This window comes from Seriola dumerili, unplaced genomic scaffold (assembly GCF_002260705.1).
Source record: "Seriola dumerili isolate Sdu_G_001 unplaced genomic scaffold, Sdu_1.0 BDQW01000147.1, whole genome shotgun sequence".
In the NCBI taxonomy this organism is placed as follows: Eukaryota; Metazoa; Chordata; class Actinopteri; order Carangiformes; family Carangidae; genus Seriola; species Seriola dumerili.
In genome coordinates, this window is record NW_019174402.1 from 2,974,190 (window position 1) to 2,986,769 (window position 12,580).

Genomic DNA, 12,580 nt, shown 5'->3' on the forward strand with positions numbered 1-12,580 from the left:
ACTCTTTAATATATAAGAAATTTCAAGTGGTAAGTCTGCCAACATTATCTTTGTTAATGTGTGCTGTGCAAGAATGGAAACTTTTCCGGACATAGCAACACGACTAAGAGGGAAAAGCTTAGGGAACAGTTAATTAATTCAACAGCTCATAGTTTGATTTAAAATACTGATGAATTCTTAATTTAGATCCGTCTTAAATGTCTGTTTTTTTTAATCTCCCATTGATCCCTGCACATTTAGGAAACAGTAAGCCACAGAGATTCATCAATGCCAAACAACGTTGACTGAATGCATTATGGATGAAGTAAATAGATGCTGAATATAATGCCAATCAAACAGCGTGGGTAAAGACTTAAGTCTCAAACAGGATCATTGTGCTCAGTATGAATGAGCCCCTCTGACTGGAGGCATTGGAGACCATGTTCTCAGCACAGAGCTGGAATGCACAGAAAACCCTGCAATCCTGAAAGCAAGCCTGCAACCGAGGCTGGGGCACTAATGAGGCAGAAAGAGGAAAAGAATTAGCTTGATACAAAACTTCCTGTTTCACTCATCATTCTTCAACTAAAATTATTTCCTCTGTTCCTCATTTCTGTTTGTCAAAAATATTCCTTTAAAGCAGATCTGCACACTTTATTCTCAAACTCACAGTGCACATAAACTAAGTCTGCTTTTCTATAAATCTGCATTCAGATGCGCACACAGCCTGCACACATGTACCTACACAGCACTTAATCTGACACGTCCTCGTGGAATAGTGTCAAATAGCATCAGCATTTCTGGCCTGTTTCATGGGAGGCTCAGCAGAGAGACAAACTATACACAGAAAGGACAAAATGACAAGATGATCGGCTGCCACAAACAGAATCAGTGATGCCTGTGCAGAGCCATGACACAGCATTTATAATTATAGCATTAAAAGAAGAAGAAGAAGAAGAAGAGATGCATGTACACAGACATTGACCACAGACATTACAAAATGCAAGAATGAGCCATATGTGAATAACTGAGGCTTCCGAGAAACAGACTCAGTGTTACTATCCTTGAACATGCATTAGTATTCATTGTGACGAGGCTCTTAGCACTCTTTCCTCCTTTCTGCTTTTTTTTACAAACAACATGCTCTTCCCATTTTACTCTCATTTTTTGGTCACATCACGTACATGGCCCCTTCCGCCTTAACGACAGGTTGAGCAGCGATACTGTGAGCTCAGACATAATCTCTGTTTTCCAGTTATTTACCACATAAATAAGGTAGAAGATGACAGGAGAGATGGGAGAAAAGAGAAGGGTGATGAAGAGCACATGTTGCAAGACCTACAGACCTACAAATGTACATATGCCTTTGCTCACTGATCCATCAGTACGTCCACCAGAGTCTGTTTATTTAAATATCTTAGGGATAGAACTGTGATCCAGGCGCACTTGACAATATTTTGGCCTGACAGTCAAATTTCCTCTGATGAAAGCTATTAATGTGACAGACGGATGAGTCTAGTGAGCAATCAGACACTTCAATCTCGACAACGCCCCCCTTTACTGATTCACATTTGAGCCACAGAAGCATCTCCACTAATAAATAAAAAGCTCCTAACCTCCTGTTGTTTCCACCTGAGCTCTTGGATTTGTTGCAGGGACCTCCTTAAGCCTGGAGGGACCCCATCAGCAGGATCACACATGGTGAATGGTTGCCTCCATTACAACACAAACAGCGAGATTTGATAACACCCCTGTAGCTGCCTGCCTGCCTGTATGGGAAGCCTCGAGGAGTGGAGGCAGCTCTAGAGAAAATATATTGCTGCAGATAAACTGCAGAGATAGCAAGCCAAATGAGTTACATTGAGTGCACACAGCAGGGAGATGGAGTGGGGAGATTGAACCCCAAGAGAAAAAAGCATATTTTGTCTTTTATGTGCCCAGTAATAAAAAACTCATTATTGCAACAATTTATTATGAATAATATTTACTAACTCATTTTTCTTTGTTGATGTTAGGAATCAAGACAGTGTGCAGCAACTACACACAGTTAGGATTACATCTGTCATCAAGAGATTGTATTACGGCTGTAATGACAAGGTGACTTGAAATGATAGTTTTGTTTGTATAAGGTTCACCAACAGCAGGCCACAGTGTACACACACACACACACACACACACACACACACACACACACACACACACACACACACAAACTCACATATTTTCCCACAGCTCACTGTGGACAGCTGAGACCGATTACGCCAAATCATGGCAAACAGAGTTAACTGAAATCAACAGCAGCAGCCTCTACGTGCACAAGCATGTGTGCATTTATGTGTGTGTGTGCGTGTGTGTGAGTTGCAGATCTGTAGTGCATATCTTGAGACAGCCTGCAGCTGAGAGACTCAGTCAACAACGCCTTAAAGAAAATTAATAGTCCCCTCCAGCCAATACAGCTCCCACTGCTTAGAGTACCCACAGAGCTCACACACACACACACACAAACACAGACAGACAGACACGGACACACACACACACGACCACACTTACTTACAGCATCCGTCAGAGGAACATCCTGTGGTGAGATCTAGGGTTTGTTTTTTGTGATGTGTACTCCTCCCTTTGTTTAACCATCACTCTCAGCAGGGGACATGTCTATGTGCAGTGAGTGTCTATGTGGTCATGAACCACCCACATTTTGTCTGTCAGCTCTGTTAACCCAACGCCCCACGGCTGCATTGTGCACACGGTGGATAAAACAAGCAAACCGGTCTAAAAGGAGAAGAGACACTAACCTGAATCCAGTGACGTGAGTCCAGTGAAAAAATTAAAATCCACTCTGCTAGACTGAAGTGAAAAGACCTCTCCCTCCTCTCTCTCTGCGCTCTGTCGCTCGCATTGGCAGGTTCAGGCTTGTGTTAAACTGCTGCCTCGCTGCATTGGTTGCATCCTCCCTTCCTTCTCTCTCTCTCGCTCTCTCTCTCTCACACACACACACAGACACAGACACACACGCACACGCACACACTTGGAGGCTCACTGACAGACTGACTCGCCCTTTCATTCAACCTCCGCTTTTGCACTCTCTGATGCTTCTTCTTTTTTCTTTTTTTTACCCTTTCCTCATTGCTCTGTCTTCCTCTCTACGGCGAGTGAAGATAATCACATTCCAGCGGAGACGGGGCATATGGCGGGGGAGCGACACTCAGCCCCAGAGTAAAGCCCCCTCTGTGTGTGAGTGTGTGCATGTGTGTGTCTACGTATGCCTGTGTGTGTCGCATGGACAATCAGTCCCATTGTGTTGGATGAGGGGAGGGCCAGCGAGAGGGGAAGAAGCCAATGGCCACACTCATCTGCTGTCCCTGCTGCTGCTGCTACTGCTGGTGGTGGCTATAGCAGATATACTAGGTGCTGAGTGTGACACAAAACAAACCCCCCACCCCAACCCCACCCCTCCAGGAACAGAAAGATGTGGGGGTGGTGGTGGTGGTAGTGGTGGTGGGGAGGCATGGTGTCTGGACAGAGAGTTGATGAAGAATTGATCTTTCTGTTAAAGAGTAGAGGCCTGAAGAAGAGCTTCATGGACTCTGTGTTATCATTTGTCATCTTCAGTGTCTCTCAGTGGCCGGTGTGTGATGTGCTCTGAACTCCCTCCTTCCAGGGTTCACACCGAGTAGCACAATGTAGGTTGGAGGTAGTGGGGGAAAAAAAAAAAAGGCCACCCACTCTTTTCCCATGAAAACCAAATGAGTGGCTGCACACTCCAAAGATGTAGTGGCTGGAGATATATTCAGAAAAAGAGCCAAAAAAAAAAAAAAAAAAAAATTGGATACTCTTTAAACAGATACAGATAAAAAAAAAAACAATATCATGTGAAAGCCTGGCTTTTTTACTTTCCAAGTCAACCAAGACGAGTCAGGTCTCAAGTCTTTATAGGTAAGCTGCAGTTACAAAGCTGGAATGACGAAATCTGGCGCAGACAGTTATAGTAAGCTCTGTAGCCATTAGTGTTTCAACATAAAGCATGTCTCAACAATGCATAGTTTATACTGTCAGTATAACCGTGTGTTGCAGATCTAATCGTTCCTGCCACAGATGTTCCGTCTGTTGAGGCACAGGTTTGATCGTCCGGCTGACTAACCCACTTTGTTTGGATGAAAACTCTGACTAGTGTGAGCATGTTGTGCTAACCTCAAAGCACCAGTCACAGAGCCGATGGCATGGCTACACACTCACTCTTATCTATTGGAGAGGACTTGGTTAAAATTCAAGACTTGAATGTTTTTGTTCACAAGTCTCCAGTCTGACTCAAGTTCAAGTCTAAAATGTACAGATCTTGTGAAAACCTCTCAAGTGTCTAAATTTCAGGAACTAGCGAGGTTTGATGACAATGCATGTTTTTTTTTTACCCAATAGATAACCTCTAAAAAATATACCAAAATTGAATTAAATGTGAATACATTTTGCAGCAGAGTCTTATCATATGAAAAAAAATATACCCTTGTGTTTTGTGCAAATAGATGCAGTAGGTGTACTGCTATTTGTGTCTTCTTCCTCGCAGTCCATTGTCACAACCGTGCTCATCAGCAGAGTACAGACGACTGCAGAGCGGAGAGATCTCTGTTGTGGTTGGCTGAACTAGCTGAGGTGTTGACATGGTGAGAAAGAGCGCTCAGTTGTTCTCAAACTGTAAAACCCTCTCTGTGGAAATGACCTACAGGCACCGATAAATGTTAAAGTGGCATAGAGAAGTGTTGCTCTCACAACTCGTGTGATGAAACACGCTTGTGGTTGGTTGAATGCGACGTGCACACAAACGCACACACAAGCGCACACACAAACACACACGTGGTAACACCTCAGGCACTCAAATGAAAGGAAACTGTCTTTATGTCAAGGACCTTCATCCCCTTTCTAAATCAGACTGGCAGCCATCACAATCCTTTCTATTCTCCTCTCTGTCACTGCGGCCATCTTTCTTTGTCTCCTTTAACTTTACCTCACACTTTAATCCTCACTGACCTCCCCCCTCTCTCTCTTTTCATCTCACTTCTCAATTGCTAATGTTTTACAACAGCTCTAAATTCATAGTCCCAGTGATTATTTGTATAATAATTATAAAGTTAACTCTTTAGAACCAGTGCCAGACATGGACGCCCATTAAAATGAAACTCCTCCATCAGTTATATGAACTGACCAGCTCATGGCCTACATGTAGCCACTCTCTTAATCTCACACATGCCTCGATACACTCTATGAGTCTGTGCAGGCCTCCTTACACTGTAATTAGTGACCGGAAGGCCGAGAGAGCAATAACTATATCCAGACCTCACCGTTAGCAGAACGTGTGCTGTGTTGCATGCATGTCACCGCGGGTGTGTGCATGTAAACCATGTGCAGGAAGTCAGGGTGCTACAGAAATAACTGTATGCTCTGTTTCTTCCTGGCCATGCACTGCAGAGCCATTACCACCAACAGGTCAGTTCTGCTGCTCACGGGTCACGCGGCCTGCAGCCATGCACAGAGACAGACACTCATACACACACACACACACACACACAAAAACACACTAAGACACACTAAGTTGCTGCACGCCTGTTGTGTTTTAATCAGTGTTGGGCAAGTTACTTGAAAAATGCCACCATTTCTTATTACATATTCATACTCATCACTTCACTAATTACTCAACTCATACCAACTGAATGTATAGTCTAGGCAAAGCCACCAGTGACTGGATGGCAGCTTAGAAGATACAAAGTATAATACAACAATGTCTAGGCTCATTTCTTATTTTTGGCAGAGGCTAACCGCCTAATTACAGCTAACACGTCCCACAGCAGTCTGCCTTCAAACGAAATTGATATTAACCCTCTTTTAAACTCCTGGTAAGGCAGCAAACAGACCTGCAAATTGCCCAAAGGAATTACATTACGATTATGAGATATTAAGTGTATGTGTATTATGTTACTACCCATCACTGGTAATGTTACACAGACTTGTCATGGACTGTTAAGCAATGTTTGGTCAGGACTGTGTCGGCTGGTGTCTTAATCATGCTAGTCACGTTAGCAACCTCATGTTGCTAATCTTAAAGCGCTTGTGATGTTGTTTAGATGGACTGTTTGAGATAATATGGTTTCTCCATAACTCATAACAACACTAGATAGACAGTAAAATGAAACTTCTGGCCCAACATACACCTGGGTCCTACTTCCACATCTGGGCAGATTCCGGCTGTTATCCTCCGGTACTGGCTGACAGCCAGAGGTTCTTCTGTGTGTGCACCAGAATTGGTCCAGATGTGGAAGATGTGGTGACCATGCTGCATATGGGCCAGATTTGGGCCGTGGAACCGGGCGTATACTGGGCCAAAAGAAAACATGCATGTGTTATCAAAAAGCGTCTATGCAAATAGAAACATCACACACGCTGACATTTTCAAAAGCGTGGGTGGGGTGGGCTAAAACACATTGTGGTGCAAGTCCTTGATGTGGCCTAAGAAAGGGCCAAGACAACAACTAACATGTAGCTTATGTATCGCTGCAGATATGTGACCATAATCATCCGCCGAGAATAAAGTGCTTGAGCCCCGCTATAATGTTGCTTTACTTGCAGTTTCATTATAAAATTTGCATCTAAGGCTAAACACAGAGATTCAAGACCTAATTAAGCTCGACAGTTACTGCCCTAACAGTGACAAGAGAGGAACAAATGCAGTGTTACATCTGTCCTAATCCACTAACCATGTCAGCTTTCAGCCTAATTGGTTCTAATTTTGTTAAAATGTTGTATAACATCAGTGAGACTGTTGCACAGTAGGAGCTGAGACTGACTGTGACAGCACATGACCCAGCAATGTTCCGCTTCAGTAGTAAAAAAACATCACAAAAAATAATGTTCAACAGAAGTGGTAGAATCATATCTGGCTTTTCCATCAGTGGTTGCCAGTGGAGAGCCGAGCACTATTTTAACAGGAAATGACTTCGAGAAGAATGTCAGGCATCTTTCGTGAGGTGGACATCTGAATATTGTGTTAGGAAATCAAACCTCTTATATGCCAATACGTTCATTGATTATTATCAGAAGAATGGCCTAATCGTTTCCATGGCAACACTTGACGGAGGTTTCGGTTTTTAGACAGTGAGTAATGGGCCTGTTTAAGTATTCATTGTACAATATGCACTTTATGAAGTGAGCACAGGCATATATACGCAGGCATTACCGTCATGCAGGTACATGGGAATGAAGACAGCCTGCAAATCCATTAGATCTTATTTACCCTGGGTTCATGCATAGCGCGAGTGCACACAAAGCACACACAGAGACACGACAAATACACACGCACATGAGAAATGCAATGAAACACTCGGTGCAGGCACAGCCTGGTGGTAGATAAGCCCTCCCTCGCTGTTTTGCAACCACTGATCAATCTGTTGTCTCACACTGTGAATGGTAGCTCCAAGAATCCTGTCTGAATCTCTCCACACACAGGCACAAACTCTGCCTGCTTTCAACTCTGTCTGTTGGTGTCCAATAAAAATTCAAAGGTAATGAAACACATCATGTACGAACTTATTTTTGCCAGGTTCAAACTCTCCCTTTCACACTTGGGTGACCTTGATGCTCTCACATGCCCCAATGCACCCGCAACCTCACACCTCTGAGAGTGTGGAGGGACTAGTTGCAGAAAGGATACTTAGCAGCCGTCATGCACTCATGGTCTTCGAGAGTAAAAATAGAGGGCATTCACAAAGAAAACTCACAACACTGAGTTGCTGAGAGTATAGAATAAGATTTTTTACATTTGATCTATAATTTTAACCTCATGTTTATGAAATCCAAATAAGGGAAACAGTTTTGTAATCAACTCTTACAATCAGTTAATTGTTGGGAATTCTGCCCCTCACACTCAGCCAAGTCTCACAGGATGTGGGGAGATTTGGAAATCTGCATAACATCTATCCTCAGACAATTTCTGGCCTTTAATTAGAAATGTTTTGGGCAGTGGGTATTTCCTGGACATGGATTAAGCCTATTAAGCCTTCTATTGTAATCCTTATTGAATTAGTGAAATAATTTACATTTTTCAGATTGCCCTTCAACAAACTACCAGGAGCACATTAAATGAGAAGTAGTTCATTAAACTGTGAGGGGTCTCTTTCACTGCAGGATCAAGCTTGAGGGAAAACATATTAGCAGTTATTTAATTAAGGATTTTGGTCTCTTTTCTACCTCCCTCTCTCAAAGTGTCTTTTTCATGGATTCAACCTATTGTCTTAACACCGTATTAGTGTATTACAGATGACTGTTACACATACATAACAATTTTGATAACATATACTCATAAATGTTGTAATGCTGAACTGAAGTTAAAAAAAAAACGTGATTCAGTTATATTTCATTTAGATTTTTTTTGGTAGATTCTTTGCATCAATTCTCACATTATGCCCACTGTTTAAGTAACCTCATGAATGTATCACAATTGGTCTTTTTTATTTTTTGTGACCCCCACCTCCAAGCATGAAACAATATAATTTACGTGCATATATTTTCTTCTGTCCTTTGCTTCCTCATGCCTCACTTCCTTCCTCCCACTCATCACACACACACATTGCCCACCTCACACTTTTTTTCTACCTGCTTGCCGCTGCAGCTGGTGTTTCCCTCCCTATCTCCCTTGTCTCTCTATCACATCCACCTGCCACTCTGTTACCCTCCTCCATGTCTCTCCACCATCCATCTCCTTCTTCTTTCTGTGGCCTCAGAGCAGAGGAGAGGGGAGCAGAGCAGCATGGCTCCAGGCCATTACCCACCACATCTCTATAAGCTTAGAACTGTGGGCCTCCCACACACACATCATTAATTAAACCCACATCACTTAAAATGCATGTACATGTGCATGTTTGCCAGCACACACACACACACACACACACACACACACACACACACAGCAGGCATGCACTGCATTTGAGCCCCGGCTGACTCCCTCCTCCAGCCTGTGCATTAGCACATTATGAAGGTCAATGATGAATGATGGGTATTGTCTGCCGACACGCACACGTGTTTACAGACACACACACAAGAACAAAAGCTACACAGCATGACACAGCAAACAAGGTACAAAAGCAAATTTTCTGTCTCTACCTCAGCAGTGCACATCTGTCATGAGGGGACGGGACGACATCTGTCCCCGCAACACAGCAACAACCCATCTTGGATTGGTTCCCAAAATCAGCCTGGCACACACTCACACACACACACACACACACACACACACACACACACACACACACACACACACACACACACACACACACACCATCATGCCATCAATGCTGTCAATCTGCCTCTGAAAAAATAAAAACCCCAACAACCTGCTAAAATCAATGCTGACTGTGTCCGTCCTGAGCAGTGCTGTGAGATGGATAATACCCCGGCTAGACAATAGCGTTTATCTAGAGACCAAATTGATTAAACAATTAGTTTACTGAGACTGTTTCAAAACCATCTCGCTTGGATGCTTTCGTTATCCACCTTATCTTTTCTCACGTTTCTTCACAGTTAACACACAGAATAAATCCCGCTATAATCCACTGTGAATTAACAGCAAGGGTTGAAAGGGATCACTGAGAGCGATAAGTACTTTGTTATGTTCATGTTTGAGTGCATCAGTGACGGCATGCGTGCCTGTGTGAGCATGAGTGCACAGTAAGCACATATGAAGGATGTTTTGAAAGAATGTTTTGTGGACATTAACAAAAGAAAGGTTTATCAAGTCAAGTACCATTCTAGTATGTTGATCATTTGACGTCTAGTATTGATTCCTGGTCAAATGGTCTTTGTATTTAACCTGAGACAGAGTTGAGGTAAAATACTGTAGGTACAATGTGAAAGAACTGTATGTGCTTTGATTTCTAACCCTTGCAGAATGTCCCAACCTTTCTACTCTGCCTGATTGAATTACTAAAAAACACATCCTGGCTAACAGGATTACCTGCGTTCCCCTTTACATCATTTAACACTCTAACAGGGCAATCACATCACAGCAGATCGGGTGCCCTGTTCTGGCTGATGACAGGCAAAGTGTGAGGCTTACATTTCATCTACATACTGATTGAATTATTGTCAAAAAAAAAACCCCAGGTGTAAATAACAGCATTTATGACGGCTGAATTTCAACAAGCTGCTTCAGTTTCAGGGCCCTGGTATTGTCCATGCTGGCTCAGTAACCCCTGTGCTTTTCCTACTACGACAATTTAAAATGTTGAATATTAATACATTCTGACTGGCTGCCTGACAATGGCAACAGCTTCAGCCAAGGGTGCCTTTGATCAGCTGACAAGATTGTTGGCAGCGAGCCCCCAGGTGGACACAGTCGAGATTACAGGTTGCAGGTTAACCTCAGTTACCAAGACAACAATTAATACATCATCCAATAGTAAATTCTATTCACATTAACTCAATCCAGTAAATAAAATACCTGAGAAATAAAGGTGCTTTATCACATTAATGCTCTCCACAGTGGCCACATACACCCTGAGATATTACAGGAATAGCTACCTTGGCAGAAATGGTATATCAAAGTCATAGAGCCAGATTTTTACATTACTCAAGTGCCATTTGGGAGTGAGGCCTGTTTGTCAGGAGGAACCAGAGAAAGACTTGAGTTATTATGAATCAAGAATGTGGAAAGCTAAAAAGGTTTTTGGGTGTATGCACTGGGTGAGCAAGTTTTATTAGAAAAACAACCCATCGTCTTGAAACACTATATCCTTTCCTCATACCTCACAATACAAGCACCACTGAAAACACACACATCAGGCAGAGATTTTGATCACTCAGCTTTGTAGGAAATGAAAAAAAAAAAGCTCTGGTGCAAAGCACTCGTTCTGTCACTGCTGGCGTTTGAAGCATCTTAGGTATCATACTGCTTGACTTATTCATGTCTGTATGGACTGTGAATAGAGTTAGTAAATCTTTGCGTGGATGTGTATGGGTGCACACATGATGTCAGAACTCAGGCATGCCAGGAGGAATTCCAATCAATAGAGAGAGAGAGACAGAAAGAGAGAGAGGGAGGCTTGAGGGGAAAAAATGAATAGCAACAAAGAGGAAAAAAAACAAACAGATGATGCAAGAAGGAAAGAAAAATACTTGACTTCCAGGAAGCACCTACTGACAGAAGAGGCTGACAACCACAACAACACTTACCGAGTGGAAACAAACAACAGTTCTAAATTTAGCTCATCATCATCTCCTTCACCTGACGTTCTAGTTTGCCTCCAGACTCAGGGATCCACACACCAGTTTTATCTAGTCAGAAGATACTGTGCTGTTGAAGCTCTATAAATCTGAAGCTTGAGCCACATTCAGAGCCTTAGGGATCACATAAGGAAGCAACAGGGAAAATAATAGGTAATGATAAGTAACTACCAGTCATGCCTGTGAAGGCTACAGTGTTCATTACACAATACAGTGCAAAAATGGTGGATGGAACAAACTGGGGAGATATACTGTGTTCAAGTTTTTGCCTAAACGAAAAAGGACAGCTCATTAAATATCCAAAACAGAAAAGGGTTTGTCCTCTAGAGAGCATGCATGTGTTTCATACATTTCATGTCAACCTTCCTATACATACATATATATATATATATATATCTTGTGTATAAGTGAAAAACTGTTTGTTGCCAGTTGCACTGAACATGGACTCATGAGAACCAGTGGTGAAGGACAACACGGTTTTCTTGTCCTTGAACACACAGTGTAGGAGGAAAGGCCCTGGGGCCACCACTAACTTTTTTTAGAGTAGCCAACAAGCAAACAGGCTCCAGCCTGAAGCTCATCAGTTAAATTCAGCTTCATTGCTACATGTATAATAACTCTTTGTCTGATTTCAGCATAATGATATTCAAATTCATATTTAGATTTTTTCTTGAAGGCTACATTAAAGTTAAAACTAAATGCCTCTAAAAAAGTAGCAACAGTCATTGTTAAGATAATGTTGGAGTATCAATGTTGAGGTATTAAAAATACTGTGATTATAACCCCACCAACAATTCAATAACACATCAGCTGATATTGTAAAGAAATGTGCTGTGAAAAATAAACTTGTCGCTGCTCTCTGGTGGACAAACTAAGTAATGGTGACACTGTCTCAGCACTACCTTAGTCACACCTTTAACATTTCTGCACCGCATTGTCTTGTCATTTATCAGCTGACATTTAGTGTACGCCACTGAATATATCTGCAATAAGCTAATATTGACTGATTATCGGTATAACTCTGATTGTGAACTACTGTTTTGTCAATATCACCTTATTACTGCTTATTACTACTTACAGAAGCTAATAACCCCTTTAATACGCACCATAATCCATCTTAAAGGAACAGTTCACCACAAAATGTAAAGTCTGTGATTATCTGTAAGACCAAACACTCTCAAACATTTCCCTAACTGTTAGGGATGAAGATTTTAAGGCTCCAGTATAAATAGACAGACACTTAATACAAACATACGAGTGTATACACACTGATATCAACATGTTGTGTTACTATCGCCTGTGACACCCTCTCCCATGTTGAAACAATGAGCGTGGTGAA

At 42.2% G+C, this 12,580-nt stretch overlaps 1 protein-coding gene across 2 annotated transcripts in view; it reads right to left on the minus strand.

Annotated features, from left to right (window-relative positions):
- Positions 1–12,580, minus strand: part of fgd4 (FYVE, RhoGEF and PH domain containing 4) — a 49,449-nt gene that overhangs the window by 30,384 nt on the left and 6,485 nt on the right. The window contains exon 1 of one of the 2 annotated variants that reach the window (XM_022749939.1): positions 2,775–2,840. The exons of the other annotated variant lie outside the window; for it this stretch is intronic. The gene's annotated coding sequence lies outside the window, so the exon portion shown is untranslated. Of the gene's footprint in view, positions 1–2,774; positions 2,841–12,580 lie in introns of those variants that run through there. 2 annotated transcript variants of the gene reach the window in all.